This window comes from Macrobrachium nipponense, chromosome 6, assembly GCF_015104395.2.
Source record: "Macrobrachium nipponense isolate FS-2020 chromosome 6, ASM1510439v2, whole genome shotgun sequence".
Taxonomy (NCBI): Eukaryota; Metazoa; Arthropoda; class Malacostraca; order Decapoda; family Palaemonidae; genus Macrobrachium; species Macrobrachium nipponense.
Window position 1 is genome coordinate 110,026,099 of NC_061108.1, and position 12,500 is coordinate 110,038,598.

Genomic DNA, 12,500 nt, shown 5'->3' on the forward strand with positions numbered 1-12,500 from the left:
GTTTTATTTGTTTTCCAATAAAAGGGCAATATTATATTTCCACTAAAGATCTTTTGCAAAACGACACTTACACTGAGCAGTTTCTAATACATTTGCATAAAATTTTTTTTTTTTTTTCGCATTTCAACTCGCAGTTACTGGGGAATATTCTCTTAATTTTACGAGGTGACAAGTTGAATAAGTCCGTTATCTTTAAATTTATAGAGGAAAGTGTCCAGTAATATGTTTTTGTAGGCAATACTGCCTTCCTTATTTCTACTTCTTTGCTTTTGTACACGCAACTTTAACATATATTATAAAGATCAGGAATATATCAGTTTTAAAGCCATTGCATTACTATTAACGCGAAGTCTGAGCCATAAATCAATAATACCAGCTAAAATACAAATTTATGTTAGCAAGCTAAAGTTGTCTATAATTTAAGACTAAACAATGTGAAACACTCTGCTAAACTGAAGACGTTAATTGTTAACGATGGGCATCCCTTGGGTTACGACGTCACTTGGCCAGTTGAAAGTGAACAAAGTTACCGACAGTTAATACCTTAAGTTATCTGCAATATTCTGACACAGCTACATTGTGAATATGGTAATTTATATCTTTCGTCTGCATTTAATAATTTTACTGCATACGTACGTTGTTCCAATCCAGTTATCGATGTTTACTGGTTAATGTTGATTTTTTTAAAATTTTAACATTGATAGAAAAAAATAATCTTACTCATGCATTCACAAAATCGTTACTTTTATGTATTTCTGTAATTTTATTTCAATCTTATACTTTCAAGCATTTAGCAGATTCATCTTTTGAACAAAAATCTCTTCTGGATTCACGGTGTATATTTTAATTATTGGAAGCCAGTCAGCACCATACAAACCAGTTAGTGTGTCCTCCCAGCCAATGCCAATGAAAGGCACTCAGCGGACCCTTTGTGTAAGCAATCATAAGTCAACACGGACTCTCTGTCGTCCCTCAAGGGTTTGGCATTTTCAATTGATCCACCGGTTGTTGACCTTTGTGGAACCACTTGCCCGACCAGATGTGGAACTGCGTTTACCGAGACCATTAAAACTCACAGGAACTTTAGAGCACTGATAACTTTTAACATATCTCGGTTACGGAATACTATAAAATTACAGGTAATTTATTTTCTAGGGAAGAGTAACTATATCACTGACGATATTGTCCTTAGAGTCATTAATCTTACTTCAGTAGTCTCCTGATCTACTCCCTAAAGAAAGAGGTTAAAGTTAGCCTCTATTTTCAGGCGTTATTGCCTACCTATACATCTAAAGCTTTAAGCCCATAGAAGAGTAGGCTTAAATGTGTATGCTGATATAAATATACAACTATATCTATCCGTTTATCTGTTATTTGTATATAGTGTATATATATATATCTATATATATGTATGTATATATATAATCATAAATGTACACACACACACACACACACACACTCACACACACACACACACACAACACACACACACACACATATATATATATATATATATATATATATATATATATATATATATATATATATATATTATATATATATAGGTACATCTCATCAGGGGAACCTTAGGGAAGGGCATCGTATTCAGGTACATTTATTTCGCCGACGTTTCACGACTCATAGTCGCATCCTCAAGGCTATAATTAAAGATAAACACACGAACATTAAAACTACGCACTGCATAATTCATAAAAATTACGCAATATTTAAAAATTCAATGAACATCAACATCAGAATGTAGAACATTTAAAAATTTATGATCTCTTAAAACAGAAAAACATAGTAAGCGCTAAAATGATGTACAGTACTGTTACATTAAAATTATTAAAAAATTACAGAAAAAAATACAAAAATTATGATATGTCTGTGAAAAATTGAAAATAAATAAATAACACTAAAACAGTAAGGCTACTCTGTACCTTATCCTAGCAAAGGACGGGCAGTGACTGAGAGAATTTTTAGAAAATATAAACAAGCACTCTAGGCGATGAACAACTGAACAGAGGAGGATTGCGTATTTAAGGACGGAACTATCTTTTTTATCATAATGGATTCCAAGGTTGTTAGGTCGTTTTCGTTCTGCGTTTGGCCTATAATAGTAAAATCCTTATCATTAATATATGTTTTACATGATTTAGAGTGGTTCCTATATTTGACTGTTCGGGGTTTATTAATCTGCTGCCAGTTCTAAAACTTAAGCCCCTGTGGGGATCTATTCTCACTTTTAGTAACCTCTTCGTACAACCCACATAAGTCCCGTTCTCGGGCACGTATATTTATATACTACATTAGATTTTAGAAGAGGACTAAGGCGGTCTTTCGTTGTAAACAGGGATCCGATAGTTAATGGATTTCTTGGGACGATTTTAAGGTTCAGTGCCGGGAATTCCTTTTGAATAATTGCCAGGAACTTTTTTCTAAAGAGGTTGTCATGAAGAAAAGGGAAGCTAGCAAACATTTTTTATTTTGGTACTGTCAAAACCGTTTGCACCTCTATGAATCGGGCATCAAGCATTTTCTTAAGCATTTTAAACAAAAGTTTTTCTGGGAATCAGTTATTTTTAAGATATTGGGAAAGAAAATTAATTTCTTCATTAAAAGTAAACCAATTAGAGGTATGGGTGAAGGCCCTGTGTAGGAGAGTTGAGATAGTATTAAGTTTAAAATGAGAAAAACACGGGTGTTTTTAGAAAAAAGACTTTTACTGGGTTAGGTATCAACTTTTATTGTTCTTGTTTTTATAATTTTAAACTTAATACTATCTCAACTCACCTACACAGGGCCTTCACCCAAAAAATCCATTAACTATCGGATCCCTGTTTTAAACGAAAGACCGCCTTAGTCCTCTTCTAAAATCTAATGTAGTATATAAATATACGTGCCAGAGATGTGATCACGGGACTTATGTGAGTTGTACGAAGAGGTTACTAAAAGTGAGAATAGATTCCCACAGGGGCTTAAGTTTTAGAACTGGCAGCAGATTAACAAACCCCGAAAAGTCAAATATCAGGAACCATTCTAAATCTTGTAAAACATATATTAATGATAAGGATTTTACTATTATAGGCCAAACACAAAACGAAAACGACCTAACAACCTTGGAATCCATTATGATAAAAAAGATAGTTCCGTCCTTAAATACGCAATCCTCCTCTGTTCAGTTGTTCATCGCCTAGAGTGCTTGTTTATATTTTCTAAAAATTCTCTCAGTCACTGCCCGTCCTTTGCGAGGATAAGGTACAGAGTAGCCTTACTGTTTTAGTGTTATTTATTTATTTTCAATTTTTCACAGACATATCATAATTTTTGTATGTTTTTTCTGTAATTTTTTAATAATTTTAATGTAATTGTACTATGTTTTTCTGTTTTAAGAAATCATAAATTTTTGAATGTTCTACATTCTGATGTTGATGTTCATTGAATTTTGAAATATTGCGTAATTTTTATGAATTATGCAGTGAGTAGTTTTAATGTTCGTGTGTTTATCCTTAATTATAGCCTTGAGGATGCGACTATGAGTCGTGAAACGTCGGCGAAATAAATGTACCTGAACACGATGCTTTTTCCTATGGTTCCCTGATGAGATATATATATATATATATTATATATATATATATATATATATATATATATATATATATATATATACATATATATATATATATATATATATATATATATGTATATATATATATATATATATATATATATATATAATATATATATACACTGATAGCCAGAAAGATATAGTTATATATTTATATCAACATATGCATTTAATCCTCCTTCCCTATAGGCCTAAGTTGATGTACAATAGGTAGGCAACAACGCCTGAAAATAGAGGCTAACTTTAACCTTCTTCCTTATGAAGTAGATATAGTCTAGCGGTTCTTAACCTGGGAGTCGTTTGGGGTTTCTCATGGGGTCACGTCACAAAGGGTTGGGGGAGAATGTAATTTATTTTCATATATATTGGGATTTCCTGTCGAGCACTACTCCTCACTTTGATAGAATTATGGCTGCAAAACAATTTCAACCCCGCCCCCAAATGAATGAGAAGTAGGTTTGTTATCTGTATGCTGTTCAATAATTCTGTGGAATTTGCAACGGCATTTGTAGAGTCCATGTGAAAAATTTCAAGGTTTTTGTTCATGGTATTTTCAATAAAACGTGGTCTTCCTGTCATTTTGTTTTACCTTACCTTTTTACAAGGTTCACCTTTTCAATATATATTATAAGGGTTACGATAATGTCCTGATGTCTCAGGGTCATAGAATGAAAAAGGATAAGATCCAATGATAGAGACGCTTAGACAACGCAGGCAAAAAGTCATATCATAAAAAAAAAAAAAAAGTTTGAACCGCTGATCCCTAATTTTGGGATATTCCGTTTGTTATTCCATTCCATTATCTCACGTTCCTAATTCCCCGTTACAGCTCTATAATTGTGTTATACGATAATATGTAAATGCCATAAGTTCTCATTTGCTAGGATTATTCCTTATCTGCAATAAAGGAAAGGTGGCAAACCTGAACTTTTGACCTAATTACGCTTTATCATTTTGTCGGTACAATGTCATATTCCTAAAGAGAGGAAACTTGGCGTACAGAATATTTCATTTGAGTCCCAGCCTATAACACAATTAATGTTTCGCTATGGGAGAGTTTTATCATTTAAAATGGAGAGCTGTCCACTACTAATCCTTTCTATGATCATTATTATAATAGTAAATAGGAATAGTGTATTCAGCAAATTATGAAAATGTCCACATCATCATTATGATTATCATCGCCTTTTTCAGGATTTTAAACTTGCTATATTAATCATTAAACAATTATAGACGACATAATCTTTCGACAGGAAATTAGCATGTATATATTTCATTATATACTGCAGTAAAACCAGAACAAGCGGTGCAACACCTTGACAATAATAATAATAATAATAATAATAATAATAATAATAATAATAATTAAATAATAAGTAACTAATAATAATAATAATAATAATAATAATAATAATAATAATAATAATAATCATGGCTACAGAGGGGAGATTTCTAGAAGGAACCAGATATGTCCAACGAACAATAGATGGAAATCACATCCCACCCATATGAAGGAAGTGTAATTTGAAAAACGAGACCATAAACCACATAGTAAGCAAATGCCCGGCGCTTGTGCAGAACCAGTACAAAATGAGGCATGATTCAGTAGCAAAGGCCACCCACTGGAGCCTATACAAGAAATACTAACTACCTTGTAGTAACGAGAAACCAATAAGGCAAAACTCCTCCTCTGGTACTATGGTATCAGAACAGATAAGGTGATATGTAGCAATAGACCAGGAGTGACGGTGACTGATAAAATCAAGAAGAAAGAATCTCTTATTGATATCGTAATACCATGGGAAAAAATAAATAAGTATCAAGACATGAAAATAGTGATAAGAAGGATATGGGATATGCCAGTGGAAATAGTGTCCATAATCATAGGAACATCAGGCACGATCCCAAAATCCCTGAAAAGGAGACTGGAAAAACTAGATGCCAAAGTAGCTCCAGGACTCATGCAGAAGAGTGTGCTACTAGAAACAGCGAACATAGTGAGAAAAGTGATGGACTCCTAATAAGGCAGGATGCAACCCGGAATCCCACACTATAAAAAAAAAATACCCAGTCGAATAGGATAATAATAACCTTATTTCTGTATTCAGGTCCTGATACTTATCAATTATTCAACACCTGAAAACAGGAATTATATGGGATTTGCCAGTGGAAATTTTACCCGTAATCATAAGGACACTAGGCACGATCCTTAGATGGAACCTGGAAAAATTAGATGCTGAAGTAGCTCCAGGACTAATAGAGAAGAGTGCTCCTGGAAACAGCGTACATAGTAAGAAAAGTGATGGGTTCCTAAGGATGCAACCCGGAACTCCACACTATAAAACCACCCAGTCGAATAGGATGATTGTGATAAAAAAAATAATATTCTCACTAAAAAGTTACTTCATTATTCTCAATGGTACTCTATCTTTCCTCAATATAATGGGATTCAAGGAAATCTACTGGAATGATTTATACATAAAATATTCGATAGGTTAGATGTAAGGTTGATCAAACGTAGAAATCATGGGTTATGAAAGGAGCCTCCATATAATATGCTACACATTGTTATGTATTATAAATATCTATAATACATATTTATAGGAACTATAAACAAATTTGCGGAAATCTAATAGGTTACATAAAGAATAGAACCCCTCAACACATACAAACTTCAACTAACTGGTAAAAAAAATATCAGTAGCAATATATAACCCGCTCGTATTATGCTATAAAAAAGAATATTTCCTATTATTGGTTTTAATATTGGTTAATAATAAAACACTCATTTCCAGATGTTTAGATTATCATGATGGTAATGAAAGTATACTTTATTTCCTAAATAAAGATAATGACAGACACAAGAAAAAGATCAAAGCTAGGTTTCGTTATATATGACTCAAGAATGTCCAGAATATCGTACAAACGTGATTTCATCATTGGCATGTAATATATTATCATAAACTTAAGGGTCAAGTGACGTTCCGCGCAGCGGATTCAGGTGGCTCTTCAAGAAATGAATGCAATCCACTGGTTTTGCGTTACAGTCGTCTTATTGTATTCAAAAGGAAAGCGGAAAGTACAGTCAGATAAGTCCAGCCAGATTTTCGTGTCACTAAACGAAGGGTATAAATTATAGCCACATACTCGATCATGTTGCATGCTGTTCAGCTGCTCAATCATGTCGGGAACCTAGCGTGATTTTAATGATAATGACAGCAGGGAAAATGCCAGTCTCAGTAATAAATAGGGTTTTATATTTTCATTTAGCAGGGAATCCCTTTTTTCGAGGTACTACCTTGATCTTTTTTCTAGACGTATTCTCAGGATTCAAAGACGACACAATAGTACTGTGATTTTTTATCGTGGTAAGGCATTTCTGGCTTTTAAGTTTTAGAAACAAGTGCAATTTAGTCCAGGTTTTGGTGAGGGTACTATTTATCTATGTGAGGAAACTTGTTAACATGCCTAAAGGTTGGTAATTTTAATTATAGTTTGAGGATTTGTGGCCGGGCATAAACTTAATAGGTACCATTATGTAAATAGAATCTGTTCTCTGAAGAGCAATGAATTACAGAAAAGCAAATAAACTAATATATATATATATATATATATATATATATATATATATATATATATTATATATATATATTATATATCTATTGTTGGCAAAAAGTTCTATTTTTACTTTTAAGAAATAAAAAATGTTGGGATACTGAACTAAATTCGATAAATAGTTGGAATATTCTTTCAATGTTCATGACATACTCCTATCTAATCCGCATATCTAATAAGGGCACAGAAAGAATGGAGTTGAATTACTTATAACCCCCAGAAACACGACATTATCTATGGAAAAGAAAAATAAAGAAAAATATAGAGCAGTTCCAAACCCAGCCATTTAGCGGAGCTTCGATCATCATGATATTCTGAAAAAAATGCTTCACTAAATTCCATATACGTCTAGCGGATACATATTTCATCTTAAAACATTAAAAGGACACTGGAACTTAAGGTTTTAAGTCGATATCATTTATCCACGTAGGATGTTGTCTGAATCTGACAAAGGTTGCACGAACAAATTTCCTATTTAGTGCAGTACTTGCCAAAACGTTTCAGCTTTTCATAGTTATCGAAGAGGAAGGGCACCCAGCCCTCATTACTCCCAATAAATGCATAATATTTCATCCGCGCTAACTGATATTACCCAATTAAAAATATAAAGGGAAACTGATGCCCGGGGGAAAAGCTTTAACCATTCAGATTAATTATTAGTATGTCTCGTATCCTTTGCGTAGTATTTTGATAAATTGCTTCCCTGATGAGCATAGGACATTTTATTGTGCAATTACACACGGACACGTAAGTGCACACAAATGTTGGTCTCTATATTGTGACCTATATTTCCTCGAATAGATTTAATACTTGAGCAAACGACCTGGTTGATGTAACTGAATGAGAGCATCAATGAATATTAATAAAAAAAAAGTTTTGAATTGAAAAATATAATTATAAGAGGTTAGGCATTGCTTCAACTTAAGATTACAAACTATACAAACTTTATGATAAAAAAATAATATTTTAACTTTAAATAATCACTTGTTTCTAAACAGTAAGATAATCTATATAACAGGTAATCATATTTTCAACTAACAATAATCAGGAAAGATCATATTAATGCACTGCTGATCACTGTCCTGAAGACCCTATGATGAAGAGTTATTTAGTAATAATAAACGAAGTAAAATGAATTTATAAGCAGAAGCTTTTGCTACAAGATCAAAGTTTTAAACTTAACATCGAGCTTAGTCATTATGAACAGTAATAGAATCCAACCACTTTCCTATGACAGAGTTGCTTCATGCAGGCATGCCTTACTTAGTGCAGCAAAGTCATTCAGTCACACTTTAATAACCGTAACTCAACATTTCTCTGTATTTCTGTCAGATCAAAGCTCATGTCCTTTCCTCGGCGCTTCATATACTCATTTCTATTCTCCGTAGTCTCTACCACTACACCTCTTTGTTATTTTGAACCATTTTCTAACAATGCATAATTCTTTCTCAAAGAATAACCTCAGATGTCTTTATTACATTCATATTCAAATTCTGAACTATTTTTTTGGTTACATGTAAACTTCATTTTGAGATTTTGATTTAGTATATTAATGACTTCTTGGTTTTTCACGCTTATTTCCTTTTACCACTTCCCGACTATATATGTGAGTGAATATTTAGTGACCATAATTATATTTCTAACAATCCAGCCATTTAACCACTGTAGCGGAAAGTATTTAATTGCCATTCACGTGAAGATCTCTATATACAAAACTGAATTCTACAGAAATTTTCAATTTGCTTTCCTTGCCAAATACCACTTATGAAGTCGTTGTTGTTCCAGTTATCAGATGCAGGAAACCACACAAAAAATTAATAAAAATGAAATATATTATGAATAATATATTATCATCTGCCTTTTCCAAATATCTTCTCGCACCTAATTTTACCTTTGGCGAAACCTTCTTTAATAACCGTTCGAGATATTACTTACATCATAATCGTCTGACATTTTTCTTTTTGTTAAATAGCTAGTCTCTTTCATGGTATATACGATAACATTTGCATCTACCAAGTATAAGTTTCTAGTTACGACTTTTGGGTTTAGACGGGGAAATGGCCATCTTTGTTAAAACAAGGTTGGTTTTTAAGTAAAGCACTGAAATAGGAAACTGAAATTTTAGAAATCTGTCGTTGTCGTAACCCAGTTGAGAAAGAAAATGAGGCTGGTTACCCCATCTCAAACGATTTGCTGGCAACCAGTAGCCTAATACCTTCTATATATATATATATATATATATATATATATAATATATATATATATATATATATATATAGAGTCGATTCACTGGAGGCGGATTCTTGTGTCTACGAGACGTTTGTTTGGCGGCCTCTGATTGGCTGGTACCAGGAGGTAGGCCGCTTGCTCAGTGCCTCATTATTTTCGTCTATGGTTTAGAAAACTAGCAATATGTTTATATGTCTTCATTTACATCACGTTTTGCACAAGATAGGAAAGGTTTGGTCACACCATAGGATTCGGTATCAATTGTGCAACTAAGTCATCTTTCCCTGAAATCAATAAAATAAAACACAAGGGAATTACTACGAGTAAAAGTGAAGAGAGTAGCACTTAATTCTTTATACCTGTTTTTACTTAACACCGGATTTTGCATCATTAATGTGATCAAGATAAAATAAAGTTTATGTTTTCATACAACAAATTCACCCCAAATACGCTGGTGCTTTCAGATTTTAGATGCGCGTGATATATAAAGAGAAAATGAAGAATATGTCTTGTTATGTTCCACCGTAAATGATTCAAGTTTGACGGTATTGCAAAGAGAATGTGATCTGCAAGACCAAAGTCTAATAAATAAACAAGACATCGTTGTTTGTCGTCTCGGGGAGAGATTTGAGTTGCCAATTAGTAGCTATATGAAAAGGTTGCAGTTTCGACAATAATTACTATGTTATATCATTCCATTTCTGTAATTAAATACACAGACTTCCCATTACGATTGTCGAACATTTTCAATCCATATTATATAGTATGTCTGGACATATCTGATAAAAAAAATAATAATAATAATCAGATGGATGCATCTGGTATCGTTAGCTCAGATCTAGACGGGCCCCGGAGAATTCATTCCAGCAAAGAAGTTGAACTCTGTGGACAGACTTCGCACTCTTTAACTCAGCCTAAGATTTAATCAAGTTGTTTCAGAATGTTGTTTCCAATTTTATTATATGATATATTTTCAAACGAAAGAGATATCAAAGACTTATTTGAGTGATATATGAAATAATAATCTGAGTGAAATAATAAACAACAAAGATTTAAGAAAGATTGACTTCCTTTCAGGCTGAGTCAAGTAGGATGCAACATTTTAATACATATTCTTCTTTTTCTCTTTACACATCAAACGAATCTAAATTCTGAAAGCACCAGCGTATTCAGGGTGATTTTATTGTATAAAAATACTAGTTTTATTATATCTGGATTGCATAAATTATTAAAAATCCTATGATAAATAAGAACAGGTATAAAGAATGAAATGTTTCCCTCTTCACTTAGTCGTTGTAATTCCTTTGTGTTTTATTTTATTGATTTCAGGACAAGATTAATTAGTTGCACAATTAATACCGAATCGCTTGGTATGACCAAAACTTTCCTATCTTTTGCAAAACGTGAGATAAATGAAGAAATATAAACATATTACTATTTTTCTAAGCCAAAGACGAAAATAATAAGACACTGAGTGAAGGGCCTACCTCCCGATACCAGCCAACCAGAGACCGCCAAACAAACATCTCGTAGGCACAAGAATCCACCTTAAGTGAATCGACTATAGTTATAACCAAAATGGAAAAGGCGAATGGTGGCAGAAATAATTTGCGCGCACAAGCTTACATACTTGGAAATTCTTTTTCCACCATGTTAGCTTATGTAATTTACTACGATGACATGTCGTGAGCTGCTGTGTAGAAAGACTCTTTTCGCTTGGACACACCCAAGCAGGCAAGTATTATCATTTGTAATAGTCTTCATCAATCGTAGATAAAAATGTTGACGCTGCATGCAAAATAACAGAGGTGATGTAAAAAGAATCTTACTATCTCTACATATCCCATATAGTTATATAATGAGAAATAATTCTGAACGCCTTAAGCTCTCGCCATATATTCAGTGCATATTGCTTTTCTAAATCATATACAAAAGATAACGACAGTTCAATGGTGCACAATAGAAAAATAGGACTCAGCAAATAAAGATTTAGAGACAAAACGAAAATACTATTTAATTCTGGTGTAAAATTATATAAAGTTCTTCAGGTTGAGGTTTTTGAAGCAGTGACTATAAACAAGGGATGAAAATGTTAACAAACATCCATATCTTCAATTTGTTTTTATTCTGTGGCAAAAGAATTTAATCCAAAATATGCTACAATTTTTAATAATCCAGAACATTGCTGCATTTCAGAACCTGTCGAAATTGTTTTCCAGTATATATATAACGGCTTTAAAGAGTCCTCTTTTTGATGGGGTAATGTTGAACCCCCCCAAAAAAGAGGATTAGAACTATGTATGTTATTTTCCAGCCAGAAATATAATAGAAATTTGAAATTCGCGTTTTTCCGATCCTCCCTTTCTACTAAATCATTATTTTTATTGCACCTAAATTCTACCATAATTTATCTGCAATACCCTTATTGCTTATGTTATAATTTAGGCGTAGCTTTTTCATGGTAAAATTTGCTACTCAACATAGCTACTTAAATGCTTGGGCATATCTACAATCGCTTTAACCTAACCCGTGAGAGGTTGCACTGTGCTGTCAGTGTTGTGAATCTAATTTACATTTCAAAATCCACAGATGAAGAATTTCTAAACATTCAAATTCCAATCATTATCGTTCATATGTACCAAAAATACTGAACCATGTTACTATTCTTTGCATATTCATAATAAGGAACTTTCATATCATAGGAATTACGATGCTAATCAATTCACGAATAATTTGAATAAAAAAAAAGCTGAATTTAGTAACATTATTTTTTTCCAAACTTATGTATGGGAAATACCGAATGTTTGTGCGTGAGTAGCCGGACATTTTTATTTTCTCTGATTTCCATTGCTTGCTTCAGATCATAATATAAAAGAGGGTAAAAATTGCTTGAATAAAGAAGTGCAACAAAAGTTGAATAGGTAAATTAAGAATATTGGATAAAATGCTTCATATTTGTGAATAACAATTATGCAGAGATATAAGTAAAATAAGAAATCCGGTTTACGGAGCTTTATTCTTTATTCTA